The following is a 15,321-nucleotide window of genomic DNA, read 5'->3' on the forward strand; positions in this document are numbered from 1 at the left end:
ATGATGTGTCTTGAAATTTCGCAGCCAGGATTGCCAGATGGTTTCCACAGACCTACTGGACACACGTTCATATGTCTGGTTTTTGTTGTTTCTTTTTTTTTTTTTTTTTTCCATTTTGTTTCCCAGACTGAAAGCACAAAAATAGGTATGCCCGGTCCGAATCCAGACACCTGGCAACACCAGCGGCAACTTCCACCCAGAGCCAACGGTTTCACTTCAGCCAGCAGAAACGTAAACAGCCACACCCTCTCCAAACGCTGCTTGCGCTGTGGCTGTCTTCCAGATTTCCAGCGAGTCCCATCTTGGCAGAGAGGAGGGGGTTCCAAGCAGTCAGGCCGCCTCCACTGCGCGCGCCGTTCTCCAGGTGTACGGAGATGCGACTCGGAACCCCCACCCTGCCATCCAGCGGCCCTGGTTTGCAGATGAGAAAACAGAGAAGAACCAGAGGACGTTGGTGGCCTCAGGACAGAGGCTAGCGGTGTGCGTCTCTCCATGTGGTAACGGGTCTGTGAGTTGGGGGCTGTCTTTCCTTCACGTTTACCCGGCATCAGCCACTAAGACAGGAACCAGGCCCCTTGGTGTGGGGCCCCGGGCAGCCTCCAGCTGTGGCCTCACCCGTCTTCACCTGGCCGAGATGGCCACTCGGGGGCCACGAACCAGCCACCAGGAAGAGAAAGGGGCAGGGAAGGAAGGCAGGGTCCTGCGAGGCGCAGTCCCCTTCGTCACTTCTGCCTCGCTGGTCAGAAGTTTGCCACCCCAGTGTGTCTGACCCTGAATCCGGCCACGGGGCTGTCCCCCCGCAGGCGTCCCGGTGGACTGTGGGAGTCCTGTCCCCGCATACGGCAGCAGGGCCAGGCAGGGAAACAGCAGCCAACGGAGTGAACAGATGAATGGACTCCAGAGGAGAAAACCCTCCCGGAAGGTGCGGCTCGGTTCCAGGCACCCAGGACAGGCCAGCCAGCAAGACAGAAGAGACGCAGAGCTGCCTTCCGTCCTCAAAGACAGAGGCCCCGGATGGAGAAAAAGAAACAGCCGAACGCCACGGAGGGCTGGGCCGGCCACTCCAGGGGCGAGGAGGTGACCCTCGGGAAGAGGCCAGCACAGGTGTGGCCTACAGGCAGGACAGCCAGCACGGGGGCAGGAGGCCAGAGTGACCAGGGAAGGGCAGCAGCAGAGTGCTGAGGGAGAGGGGGCAGCCCCGTGGGACACCAAGGCCAGAGCCGGGACGGTTCTCAGCAGGGGAGAGACTCTGCCTCGGGTGCTAACGGGGCCTCCATGGGAGACAGGCTGCCTCCGACGTGAGGGCAGCTTCCTCCTTCTGGGAGGAAGAGCTCCACACGGTTCTGACGTCACGGCCTCCTCATACCCAGAGCCAGCGAGGGCCAAGGGCTGCCCCAGCCCGAGACTCAGGGAGGCCGAGGCTGGGCCCCGGCTGATCCTCAAGGGCCAGCCGAAGCTGCATGTGTGTGCTGCCTGCCTGTCCACCTGCCGCCCTTTATGAAAGCTTGCCCTGCCCTTTCAGTTCTCTGAAAATGATGATTTAAAACAAAACCTCCCCTATCTTCCTCCAAAGCTGATTTTGAATAAGGCCTGTTGTCCTGCCAACTCACGAGTCCAGGAGCCTCGCCTCTTAGTTTGGCACAATTACAAGAATAGAACCACAGGGGAGGTCAGCTGCAGGAAGGCCCCACCAGGAGGGTACTGCAACAGTCCAGGCCAGAGACAAGGATGGGTGGCGGCAGCGTGATACCGGAGAAGGGGAGAAGCCATTGGCCTGATGGAGCTGACGGGATTCACTAAAAACCGAGGGATAAAGATGAAGTCACACGGGACACTCAGATTTTCAGTCTGAACAACCAGAAGGCTGGCTCAGCTTTCACCAGGACAGGGGAGTCTGGAGGAGGGACTCCACTGGTGGAGAAGATGGGCCCGCAGGTTGGGCAGTTACATGTCCACTTGATGTCCCAGTGAGGCACTGGGTCAACAGCCAGATCTGCAATCCCAAGGGCAGGTCGGGAGAGGTCTCCCAGAGACGCCAACATGGCATTGTCAGGAGGTCAGCCACAGCTCAGCTGGGGACGCCGGGAGGTGACCAGGGAGGGCAGGTGGTGGAGATGGGGACGGGGTGGAGCCCTGGGCCGCACCAGCGTTCGCCACTGAGCCCACGAGGGCAGGTGTCATTGAGGGTCACTGCTAGCGGTTCACCGAGCTTCCTGGCTTCTTTAGGAAAACTGGACGTAGCAGTGGACACTTGTTTCCTCTGGTGTTGAAGTGGGCAGAGGCGGCGTGCACAGTCACTGCTTCGGAACCTCCGTGTCCTCCTCGGGCAGGTGGGGAATTAGGAGCCACTGTCTCTGCCAGGTCTCCAGGGAAGCTGAGGCCACGAGGCCTGACAGAACTCAACCTGCTTGAAACAGGAGCAGGAGCCCCTTCCCCCATCCCAGGGGTCAGCCCTCAGAAATGGGAGGAGAGGGAACATAAGGGAGATTCAGAGGCAGCAAAGGCAGAGAGCAGAGAGCTCCCCAGAGCTCCATGCGCCGCGGAGGGTTTCAGAAACAGCAGAGCTAAGAAAGCCGATGGGAAGGAGCACGTTGTGCGGGACTCCATTTACACAGAGCTGGGTGCCCCCACGCGATTCCTCGCAGGTCGGCAGGCCTGTGGGATTCTGTGAGTCCTTCAGGGGCCTAAGGGGCCTGGCCTCTGGCAATGTTCTTCCTTTTTTTTTTTTAATTTATTTTTTGAGTCCTGGGGATGAACGCAGGGGTGTTTTACTACTGAGCTGCATCCGCCCTTGTAATTTTTTTTCTTTTTATTTGAAGACAGGGTCTGGCTAAGTTGCTGAGGCTGGCCTCAAACTCGCCATCCTCCCGCCTCAGCCTCCTGAGTCACTAGGATTACAAGCGTGTAGGCCTCCGTCCCGGGGACAGTGTTCTGTTTCTTAACCTACGTGGTGTCATGGGGGTTCGCTTTACGATGATGTGTTATGTTTATGTTTAAGCACTTAGGGGCACAGCCGTGCGCACCTGCACCCGCAGCCTTGACGGCTCTCGTCCTGGCGACCTGACCTGCAGGGATGCCGGCGCCGAGGCGAGCTTCCGGCACAAAGATGTCCATGGCAGCGTCATTAACAACAGCCCTGTGTTCTCACTGGTACTCACACTTAAATCCCGCCCAGGGCTCCACAGTGTGGAGGGTATTTAGCCATTGAGAAGTCTGCTCAAAGCGTACTTAATGAACTAGGAAAAACACTCAGGATCAGGGGGGACGTGAGGGGAAAGGAACAGAATATAAATCATGTGTACTAAATCATTAAAAAGTGAACTTCCAATAAATAAATGACTTGTCGACTGTGATCCCAATTTGTCAATTTATGTCACGTGTGTGTAAATGACAGGAGTAGTCACATCTCGGGGCTGGAATAAGAGTATCGTTTCCTTATTTCTTTATTTTTCTTTTTGCAGTGCTGGGGATCGAACCCAGGGCCGTGGGCTTGTGAGGCGGGCACTCTACCAACTGAGCTACCTCCCCAGCCCAAGTATTGTTTTCTTTACATGTTCTTCCCAAGGTCCTGCAGTGTAGGTGCATGACTTTTCGGGGGTGTTTTTGTTGCTGTTGCTCTTTTCTTGCGGCACTGGGAATGGAACCCAGGGGTGCTCTACTACTCAGCTGCGTCCAGCCCCTTGTATTTTTTGAGTCTCATTAAGTTGCTTAGGGCCTCACTTAATTTCTGAGGCTGGTCTCAAGCCTGCGATCCTCCTGCCCCAGCCTCCCGAGCTGCGCCGGGACTACAGGAGCCACCCACCCGCCCGGCTGCTGCTGCTTGGCTGCGTTGCTTCCCCCTGCCGACCTGTGGCGGATAGACGGGGCAGCGACCGTACTGCTGGGCTCGCAGGCAGCATGGCCCGTGGCCGTGGCTTTGCTTTACCTCCTTCTTCCTCTTGCCTCCATCTCGAGGCCCACGCCTGTGCTTCCCCTCTCCCCACAGACACCCACACGGGGATATTTAAAGGATGTTCTTTCCATCCATCTGCCATACATTTGTTTGGATCAACGTGTATCCAAATAGACATAGTAAACCATAAAGGGCTCGGGACGCACTGCGTCTGTGTGTCCCTGCGGTTTGAACGAAGGTGTGGAGCTGCGCCCTGCTCCCTGCTGGCTCCTGGGTGCCCTGTCGTGAGCTCCGCCTCACTGCTCCAGCCGGGGGCTCGGGGCTTGGTGTTTGGGGCGCAAGCACCCCCGGGAGAGAGGGTGCTGCTCCCTGGTGCGGTTTCCTTCTCGCCCTGGGCACACGCGGCCTCGCTTCCTGGCCTCCACCACCTGTGGGTGGAGCCACCTGAGGCAGGCCCAGAAGCTGGCACTGGACACCCGCTTTTGCTGGCCCTGCAGCGGCTCCCTCAGGTCCCTCCTTCTCGCCCTGCTAGCTGATTGGGACGACGACCCCAGAGAGGCCTGGAAGCCACCGGCTAAAGGTGGCAGGGGCTGCCGGTCTGCATGCTGCCTGGGGAGCCAGACGTCGGGCGGGTACCGCGCCTCTGGCCTTGTGCGTGGCGAACCTTCCCTTGGGACTGAGCCCACATGTGCCCCAGGGTCCGTCCATCGCCCTGGCTCATCTTCAGCCCAAACAAGCAAACACAAACACTGGCTCACCCATTGCCTCATGCCGGACACTGTCGCCCCAAACTCCCTGAAGCAAGGCCACGATGAGACCCCCACACGCATCCCTGTGCGTCTGAAAGCAGGCGGTCAGGTGGTCAGCAGAACTGGCATGGCGGGGCCACACTCTACCTGGCCAAAGCAGCGGCAGAGAAGACGCAACTTCGTGAGCAGCAACCTCAGAGGTTCTGGTGATGGGTCACCCGAGGCAGCATTGCCCTCTGGCACATGCCTCCTGGGGGCCAGGTGGCTGGCGCTGGGTGGCGGGCAGCGCCATCCCACAGAGGGCTTTGGGTACTGCCCTGGGTGGCCTGGCCTCTAAGGCTGGCTCCTGGCCATCCTTAAGGTTCTGTGAGCCGCCTGTCACTGTCAACAGGATTACTAGAATGAGTTCTGTCGCGTCCAATGGCAAACCCTTTCCATATGCGTGACCAGGACCCAACAAAAGGCAGATGGTAAATATTTTGGACTTTGTAGGTCGTACGGTCTCTGTTGCAACCTAGGCCGTGTCTGTAGCTGCACTGTTAAAGCAGCAGAAGGCCACATGTAAATGAATGGGCATGGCCACGTTCCAATGAAACTTTATCAAAACAGTGGCCCACAGGTTGTAGTTTGCCAATTCCTGAGCTAGAGAGAGAGAGAGAAGTAGGTGTCGTCTCTTTAAGTTCCTATGTAGACATTTATGCCTCGTTTTCTGGTCTTAGTTCCCAGGCAAGCCCTGTTCCTTGTCCACGCAGGGGGGTGCAGCACACAGCCTAACACGTTACCTTGCCAGCCACACAGTGACTGAACGACGACATGAGCAATTGGATGAATGCATGAATGAATGGCTTTAATTTAGAGGTGATCCCATGAACAACCCAGGCAGAGACCCATCACAACAGGAGTCAGCAGTAGACAACCTGTGCAACAGAACCATGAGCTCCATGGAGACCACCCCCCGCCCTCCCACCCAGCCAGGCTTTATCCCACATCCCGGTGGGCATCCATTTGGGGGTTTGGTTTGCAGATTTCACCACTAATGAAGAGCGAGGGCAAGGGTGGACGGCTCCCTTCTCCAAGCAGACTGTTCCAGTGACTAATCCAGCTCTCGCTCCCAGGGTACTTATTTGTCCCAGCAGAATGTGCATGAGTCACGGCCCTTGTGGGAGCACGCTTGGAGACGCGGCGCTGTGCGTCTGCAGACCTGCAGGCTGGGCGCGGTTGATTCCAGCAGCAACAACCACAGCTGTCAGGCCGTGAGGCCGCAAAGTCGCACTGCCCAGGACTCCTCCTTCGGCCGTCAGCACCCGACTCAGAGAGCAGGGGGGAGACGGAGCGGGCATGACGGGGCTGTGGACTGACTCGGCGGCCACAGGCTTGACCCCTCTTCCCCCAACGCCCTCCCCTTCTCTTGTGACCCAGCCACAAACGCGCCTCTTCCAAAAAGCCTTCTTGATCATCTGCTCTCGAAGGCCAGCGCTGAAGCCAGGGGTTGCCAATCGAACCCTCTTCGGACCACGCGTGTCCTGCAGTGACCCCTGCAGCCTACGTGGGAGATTCCTGGCTCCCCTCTGTCCCTCGAGCTTCCTTTGGGGAGCAGGAAGCCGTGGCCTCGTGGGTGCGCGCCCTCCCCAGCCTGGCATGGACAGAGCCCAGCTGGGAATCGTGAGATGAAGTAGGAGCTCCGTTCGCCTCTTGGCCTGTGCTGGGGGCCACTGTCCAGCTTCCGGAAGTGCGACGCTGGTCATCTTGATGAGGAGCGAACGTGACCACACCTCACCACGCCCCGTCCAGGGGATGTTTTAGCCACGGTCACTGCTGCACCCAGGGTGTGTCCCCCGGAGTCCACGTGCTGGACCTTACTCCCCAGCGTAAGTGGAGGGAGGCAGAGCCTAGAAAGAGGTGGCCAGGTCACCAGGGCTCTGCCCTCCCAGGGGATTCAGGTGGTCATGACAAGAGTGGGCCGGTGACCCGAGTGGATCTGTCACAAAAGCAAGCTCAGCCCTCTCTGGCCCTTCTGCTGTCTGCCAGGTTGAGCGGTGAGAAGTCCTCACCAGGCGCCCGCACCATGCTCTGGGGCTTCCCAGCCTTTAGGACCACAAGCCAAAGAACTCTCTGTTCCTTATAAATTACCCAGCCTCAGGTATTCCATTACAGCAGCAGAAAACAGACTAAGACAACACTCGAGACGCGTCTGTTGAGTAATGAACGGATTGGTTCCTGTCCCTGCCTAATTCCCCGGCCCCTGGGCGATGAGGGTTGAACCCAGAGCCTTGTGCAGGTTAGGCGAGTGCTCTATCCCTGAGCCACATCCCCAGCCCCACCCACCTTTGCTTTGAAGCAGGGTCTCCCCAAGTTGCCTAGGCTGGCCTCAAACTCTTGATCCTCCTGCCTCAGCCTTTGGGGTAGCTGGGATTATGGGTGTGCGCCATGGGGCCAAGCTTTGCCTAATCTTAAGAAGCCCCACTCTCCTCCCAGGAAGACGGCTGCAGGTCAACCTTAACTCTCCAATATCTATATTCAGAACTCATCCCTCAAATTGCTTTTTCATATTATCAAAGATCCTTAAGATACAATGGCAGAAACCCAACTCAAACCAGTTCAGGCAAAACAGGGAATGTATTGGTTCATCTAAGTAAAATGTCTACTTAGCTTCAGGCACAGCTGGATCCAGGTGCTCAAAGGGACTGCTTCTTTCTCAAGAGTCTATCTTGGAAGGCTGAATCTGATTGGCCAGGACTGAAACACATGTCAATCACTGGTTCTGAATAACCAGTCCTGTGTCGTGGGTCTGCTGCTAGCGAGGTAACCAGTCCCACCCAAACCTTATGGACTGAGAGGTGGGTATGGGTGGTCCCCAGAGGTGAACTGGGGCCTTAACTCTAGAAAAGGGGGACGTGGGGGCTGGGAATGTACTTGGTTGGTAGAGTGCTTGCCTGGCACCTGCAAAGTTCTGGGTTCAGACCCCAGCACCACCAAAAGGGAAGGAGAGGAGTAGATGCCGAGAGGTACAATCCAAGGGCTCGGAGAGGCTCCGCCGGCCACGCCGACCTCCACCCCCACCTGCACCCCAACCTCCACCCGCACCTGCTCACTCTGCCTCCCACGGAGGGAGGCTATGGTCGGCTGCCCCTCACTCAAGCACCTGCAGTGTCTCCCTGCTGTGGACTGAAGTAGCCCTGGCTTGCTCAGCTCCAGTGGAAGACCCTCGGCAGCATGGTCCCAGTCTTCCCCAGAGGCAGGATCAGTGAGCAGCCTTCCCGAGAACCAGACAAACCCTGGGCGACGGGGAGTGGGGCAGCCAGAGGCGGACACGGGCGCGGAACCCAGAGAGATCCGCCATCCACCGACACTGCTCTGAGGGCCCCCGTGGGGACCTGGGACCCCAGCCCAGGGGCTGCCTGGCATGCGCATCGCTCTGGTTTTCGCCCTCAGCAGCACATGCCCGGGTGCCCTGCCCCCCGGTCTCCTGGCTCTGCCACTTCCCACTGGCCTTCCCCAACAGCAGAAGCTGCTCAGACTTTATCGTCTACACCACGGAAGACACTACTGCTTACAAACACAGTTCCCACTCTCCCTGTGGAAAGCCCAGGTATGACTCCATGTGCTTCTGAGAGAATGAACCCCTCCCACTCCCCAGTGGGCAAATATTAAAGTCTTAGAGGACATTTCTAACCTATAAGACTTGATGGAAGTCTACTGCAGCTTCAGGGAAGGTTTTATTACCTCTTAAAATAGAATAGAGGAAAAGAAATTGACCTTTTCTGTTCTGACCTATGGATGCTGCCGTGAGAGCACAATGTCTGGAGCTATGGCAGCCATCTTGGATCCATGAGGAGAGATTGTGTCATCATAGAAGAAAAGATGGAGAGAAACCAGATAACACTTGCTGCTGAGTTGTCGAATTAATTAACCAACCCTAGGACTGCTCTGTTTCAAGGCACTGATTAAGTCACGCTGAGTTTGGTCACCATTTATTAGTGGCAAAAGCCATCTTGGTGGCTACATCCTGCAGAGGGTAGGCTTCCAGAAACATGATTCCTGCCATAAACTTCCTTCTCAGCCTCACTCAAGACCATGCGAGGTACTTAGCTGATATCTTCTTGAGAAGTCCTACAAGCACCTCAGAAACATGCCCCAGCTTGAACCAAATCCCTGCCGTATTCCCTAACCTGCCTTCGCTGAGTGAATGGTACCCCATTTGTCCAGTCTCCTGCGAGGAGGACTCGAGGACTTTTCCCCCTCATTCGTATTCATTAATTCAACAAATTCCTATTTCCTGAGCACATAATATGTACTAGGCACTATGGAAGAAAAAACCCTGAGTAAGACCACATTCCCGGGAATATAGCTCAGTGGGTAGAGTGTTTGCCTCACAAGCACAAGGCCTTGGGTTCGATCCCCAGCAGTGCAAAAACAAACAAACAAAAAGATCACATTCCTCATGAAGCTTACATATCAAACACACACATAACCAACAGCAGCTGAGAAGACTGGAGTTTTAATAGAGAAATTCTGGAGGCACAGACAACAGGAGGGACCAGGGGAGGTGCCATATGGAAGGACTAGTCCGGCTATGATTTGAATACTGAAGAGAATTTTTTGAGATTCAAATTCTCCTCTATGAAAAGGAAAGAAGAGCTTTCCAGGCAGAGGAAAGGGCAAGTGCAAAGGCCCTGAGGTTGATCTGAATTTGCAATTTTCCAGAAGCAGCAAGGAGGCCAGTGAGGAGGTAGCAATGAGAGAAGAGGAGAGAAGGAGTCAGAGGGCCATGGAGGCCCTCCTAGTGCTGGGTGGATTTTATGCAGGGCAGCTGACAGCCAGGAGAGGGACTTAAATGTGGGCACCACGCAATCTGGCTCGGGTTTTTAAATGAACTCAGAGGCTGCTGGGTGGAGGGTGGCCCTAAAGAATGATCACAGGTTTCACAGCGCTCTCAGCACTTGCCCTGTTTCAACTCGCTGGCTCCCCCCACAAGCCCATGAGGTCCGCCCTAAGTCTTCCCATTTCACTGAAGAGGAAACTGAGACCCAGAGAGGCCGAGAGCGTTGCCAGGTCACAGAGTGAGTGGGAGCTGGGGACCAGCGGAGGACACAGCGAGGTCCAGTCAGAGGTCGCGAGGAGGCGGGCAGGCCAGGCAGAGGCGCCAGGACCCCCACCTGCCCTCGAGCGGAGGGGAGAACCGGCGGGGGCGCGTCGGCACCTGGCCCGTGGTCCCCGGGGACGTTCGGCAGGGCTCTGGCCCCGCGGCCCCGCCACCCTGGGCCGCCGGCCCTCGCGCAGCGCCGCGCCTCCTGCGGGCCTCGGCCGGCGCCCTGGCTGCCGCCGCGCCCGCCTCCGCCCGCCTCCGGGTCCCGCCGCCGGGCGGCACTTTGCAGACGCTCCCTGGGCCGCGCAGAACTTCTATTGTGTCGCGGGAGCCCGGGGACCGTGCGCGCGGCCGGCGGCCCGGGTCCGCGGCGGGCGCAGCCTCCTCCCGGGACGGCCTCCCTGCTCCCCGCTGCGGAGGCCAGCGGAGCGCGCAGCGCGTGCAGAGCAGGCGGGCGCGGGCCGAGGGAGGAACCCAGGCGGACTTCGCGGAGGAGCGGCCCGCGCGCCGCAAGGGACTCGGGCTCCTCTTCCCGCCCGCCCGCCTCTCCCTTTCCTTCTTAAAAAAATCCTCTAAAGACCGAAGGTGCCCGAGAGGCGCCTCCGTCCCTGTGGCGCGGCCCGCTGCTCCGGGAAACCCGAGGAGCGGGGAAGACCGGACGGGGAGCACCTGCGTCCCGCACGGGCTGCGCACTGCGCGGCCTCTGCGGGGTTTCTTAGGATGGAGGGAGAGTTTACTTAGAGTGAAGTGCACAGGCCTGAGGCTGGGATGTGATGGACTTCGACCAAAGTCCACACCCACGCGTACGCCCCTCCCGTGGAGATCTAGAACATTTCCCCGGTCCCCTCCCGGTGATGCCCAGCCGCCACCACGGGCCACTGCCCTTCCGATGTCCAGCACTGTAAATTAGCTCTGCCTGTCCCCTAATCGGAATCACATGGCCCAGTGTGTGCTCTGGAGTCTGGTGTCTTTCACGTGGCATAAATGATGTGTTTAGAGTCCTCGTGTATCAGCAGCTTGTCCTTTTTTATTGCCGAGTAGTGCTCCTCGGTGCCGGGCCCTCCGTGCTTCGCCTAGCCTGGGAGCATCGTTTCCGTGGTCCTCCCTGGGGCTGCGTGATTGAAGCTGCTCATGAACATCGGTGGGCACGTCTGCGGTGGGAACATCATCGGGCTTTCCTTTTTCTTGAGCAAATACTTAAGAGTGGGATTGCTGGGCCTCGAGGTCAGCTTTTATAAGAAGCGGCCAACCAACCAAAGAGGAGGTTGTACTGTCCTGTTTCCACACTGCTGGACCAGGGTTCCTGGCTCACTGTTACTAAGTTTCCTTTACACACTGACGCGGGGTCACGTTCTCCTTCGAGGAGTTGGAAAGCCCCCGGCTCCCGCCACCCCAGAAGAACCCGGGCCGGGGCTTCCTTGCGCAGCCTCTATGTATGTACATGAAGCGGGGCTGGGGGTGAGACGCGGCTCAGTGACAGAGCAAGGATCTAACATGCACAAGTTTGGGGTTCGGTCCCCAGTACTGAAAATACGTAAATCTGGACCCGAACCACAGTGGACTCATTTTTCTGCAAGTTGCTTCTTTCATGTCCACAAATGGAGCTCAGGTCTGTTCCTCCTGTGACCTGCCCCACAGGATTCTCTGCTTTTCATTCCCCTGTGGATGGACACTTGGGTTGCTCCTGGGTTTTCATCATGAGCACTGCCCTGGGTTTATACTCGCCTCCTTGGGCACGGTATTTCTCTGGAACTGTAACCCACAAAGAAATGACTGAGTTCAGGATCTACACATGGCAAATTTTGGTAAAATCGGCCCAAGAGCCAGAATTTCTACCACTGGATACTGTGAGGACGTGAACACATCATCTACATGAGAAAATGGGATGAGAGTGGTATGGGTATGTGGAGAGAATCGCTATGATTTGGCAAATGCATGGTGGGAGGAAAATAGCATCAGAGTAGTTTGGGGAGGTGATGTGCACACATTCCTGGGTAGATGCCCTGGGTCCAAATTCCAGTTATGACTGCCACTGTCCAGCTGTGTGACCTCATGCCAGTCACTCGACTTCTCTGTGCCTCTGTTCCCCACCTGAAAAAAAAAAAAAACACAGTTAAGATACTAGTAGCCACTCGAAGGGATGTGAGCATTAACATGTATATCAAGTGTTTAGAGCACTCGTTAAGTACATGTAAATGTCATCTGTTGTCAAAACAGCCACCAAAGTGTGTCTGGGTCTCAAGAACACTGCCCTGCACCCTCTCTTTGTTGGAGGAGAGGGGAGACCTGAGGGGAGCTGAGCTGCCAGGCCTGGGGATGCCTGGAGGAGCAGCTTTGCAGGAACTGAGAGAAAATGGAGTTTCCAGAAGCAAAGCTGGTAAACAGCTCCAAAAGCCCCAGCCGTGGGGCCCAGCAGGGGCCCAAAGAGTGAGTTGCAATTTGGCAGCAAGGAAATCACCAGCCACCTTTGGGGCAGAAGCCACAGCGCAAATGACAGGGATGGGCTGGGGTGGGGGGGTTCCAGGGGGCCGTCAACGGCTCTTCTGAGAACTCTGGCCACATCAGACAGTACCTTGAAAATACGGATAAAAGCTCTGTGCAGGTTTGGGGCAGGTGGGGGGCGCCTACCTCAGGAGCTGTGTCTGGGGGACCTGTGAGGAGCAGAGCTGGGCAGATTCCACCTCCAGCCTCTGTACCTGCCAACTGCACTGCCCTGTCTGGCTGGCTCCCTGTGCTTCACCTTCTAAATCAGGGGTCCCAAACTCTAGCCACCAGCCAAATCCAGCCCTGCTGCCTGTTTTGTATAGCTTGTGAGCAGAGAATGGGTTCTACATTTTTAAATGACTGGGGGGAAAAAAAAAATCAAAGGAAGACTGTTTTGCGACACATGAACATTATATGAAATTTAGATTTCAGTGTCCATAAATAAAGTTTTATTGGCATGCGGCCCTTTGTTTACCCCGTGTCCGTGGCTGCTTTGTGCTGCAAGGGCACAGTTGAGCCCTTGCCCCCAAGATGGTGGGTCTGCAAGATCTGAAATATTTGCCATCTGGCCCTTGGTCTGAGTCCCTGCTTCAGCTGAACAAAACCTCTTCTCCTCGGTGACCTCTCCTGGTCCTGGGAGCCACACCAGCTCCGGAGCCAGCGTGTGTTGTCTCACGGTGCTCGCTGGAGGACACCAGCTGTGTTTTCTATCTGTCCCACCCTTGCTCAACAAGCTGGACCTTGTCCCTTAGGTTTAAATCCCCCAGCACTGAAGGGTGGCCCGATAGTCAATAAACTTTGATTTCAATACTGACTTTAAGTAGCTCAGTACTGAAAGCCACCCATTCCTCATGTGGAGTCCAGTTTCCTCATCCCTGAAGGAGGAAAGGAGACTTGCTCCCCAAGGTCTCTGACCACTAGTGGAGGAAGGACCCCGAAGATGTCGCCAGGCAGTATGGGACCATCTGCCAATACGTTGAAAAGGCATTTTGAAGACGAGAGGTTATATACTCAGACTGTGGGTTTGATTTCAGCCCAAATGTGATATGTGATTCACTAGTTTGCACCTTTTCTTAAAAAAAAAAAAAAAAAAAAAAAAAAAACAGGAAAGAAAGAAAAAGTAGAAAATTAACTTAGAAGAAGCCTGTGTCCACAGTCCACAGACACTGCCTAACTGGCCCTCGAGGGCACTCGAGTGCAGCCCTGGGATGGAGAGTCACGGCCGTGAAGCCCAGGAGCCCTAAAGAACTCTCTGTCAAACCCAGTTGAACACAGCATCACCCAAGAAATGTACAGCAGGCCTCCCAGCCCGCTGAATCCCAGCCCCATAGGCTGTGGTCTGGGATTTTTTTTTTTTTTTTTTCCTTTCAGATTCTCTTAAAATGCTTATGTGTTTCACAGGTGGAAATGGAATCCACTCTGCAGATGTCAGTTTGGCAGCACTTTTCAAAATTATAAATGTACCCATCTCTTGGTCCAGCAATTCCACTTGTGGGAATCTGTCTTCCAGGCCAGTGCTTCTTAAACGTAATTGTGCATGCAAATCCCCGGCCATTGTGTCAAAATACAGATCCCAATCCAGCAGCTCTGGGCTGGAGCCCCTACCACTGCAGTTCTAACCAAGTTCCCCTTGATACCCAGCTGCTGCTCCTGAAATGTTTTGAGCCCCGGGTTCTAGATCTCTCACACACATACCCACTAGTCTATGTACAAGATGATTCATTATACCATAGTCTGTAATTGCAAGTATTGGAAATAACCTAAGTGTCCATCAATAGGGAACCAGTCAAATAAATTATGGTGCATCCCTACAAAGGAAAAGTATTACGTAGCCTTGAAAGACATCAAGGCAGCTCTTTATGTACAGGGGTAGAATGACACCTAGGGCATATTATTAAACAAAAAAGTCAAGGAGTGAATGGTTTGGGTAACCACTTGTAAAAGGAGTGTTGGGGGGCCAGGCACAGTGGTGCATGCCTGTCATCCCAGTGACTTGGGAGGCTGAGGCAGGAGGATCGCGAGTTCAAAGCCAGCCTCAGCAAAGTGAGACCCTGTCTTAAAAAAAAAATATATATATAGATAGATATCTAGATATCTATATATATATAAAATAGATATCTATTTTATATATATATAAAATAGATATAGATATCTAGATATCTATATATATATAAAATAGTGCTGGGGATGTGACTCAGTGGCCGAGTGTTCCTGAGTTCAAGTCCTGGTACCCACCCCCCAAAAAAAGTATTGGGGGAATATTTATATTCCTGTCAACTTACAGAAGCACAGAATTATCTAGCAGAAGCAACTGCTATGGGGTGATGGAGGGAGAGGGGAACTGGGGAGGAGTGACAGGGAGGGAGGGTGACATTTTACTGTTCTCATTTGAACATTGAACTATGTGAACATCATACCTATTCAAAAATAAATGGAAAATTTAAATTATGATGCACAAATTGAAAAAGCCCACCCTGTGCTCCTACTGAGGGTAGACGTGAATTTGGGCCCCAGGAGAGCTGAGCTGCCTGTGACGGGGCACGCCGTGTGCACGTGCCCCCGCAGGGAGCTCTGGGGACAGCCTGCCCTGTGTGGCAGGCATGCTGGCCTTTAGCACTGCAAACCCCAGTTGGATCCCAGCCCACCAGCTGAGTGACATAAGCTGAGTGAGATCAGCCTCAATGAGCCTCGGTTTGTGGAAGGATCAAAACAGCGCACGCTGCCCTGCAGACCTCAGTGGTGGAAAAGAGTCCGTGAGAGGCCACGAGAGCAGGACCTGATCCAGGGCAGGGGACCCCAGCCTGGAGTCCCGGCACACCTCCCAGGACCCGGGGCCAGGAGGAAACCCAGTGCCTTGACCTTTGCAATCAGGCAGCTGCCCTGGGCAAGCCCTGGCGGTGCCCATCTCCAGCTCCCCTCCCGCCATCCGGTCCAGCTGCCAGGCTGAGTCACACACAGAGGGACAGAGGGACAGGCGCATGACCTGGACGCAGAGCCAGTTTGAGTGTGGTGGCAGGGGAGGACGGCCTGCAGGGAGAGGACCTTCGCCTGGCCCTAGGTCTGGGTCTCCAACGTGGCTGCCTGGGCCTCTGACAGGACTCTTCCTCTTC

This window comes from Sciurus vulgaris (genome assembly GCF_902686455.1).
Source record: "Sciurus vulgaris genome assembly, chromosome: 2".
Lineage (NCBI taxonomy): Eukaryota > Metazoa > Chordata > Mammalia > Rodentia > Sciuridae > Sciurus > Sciurus vulgaris.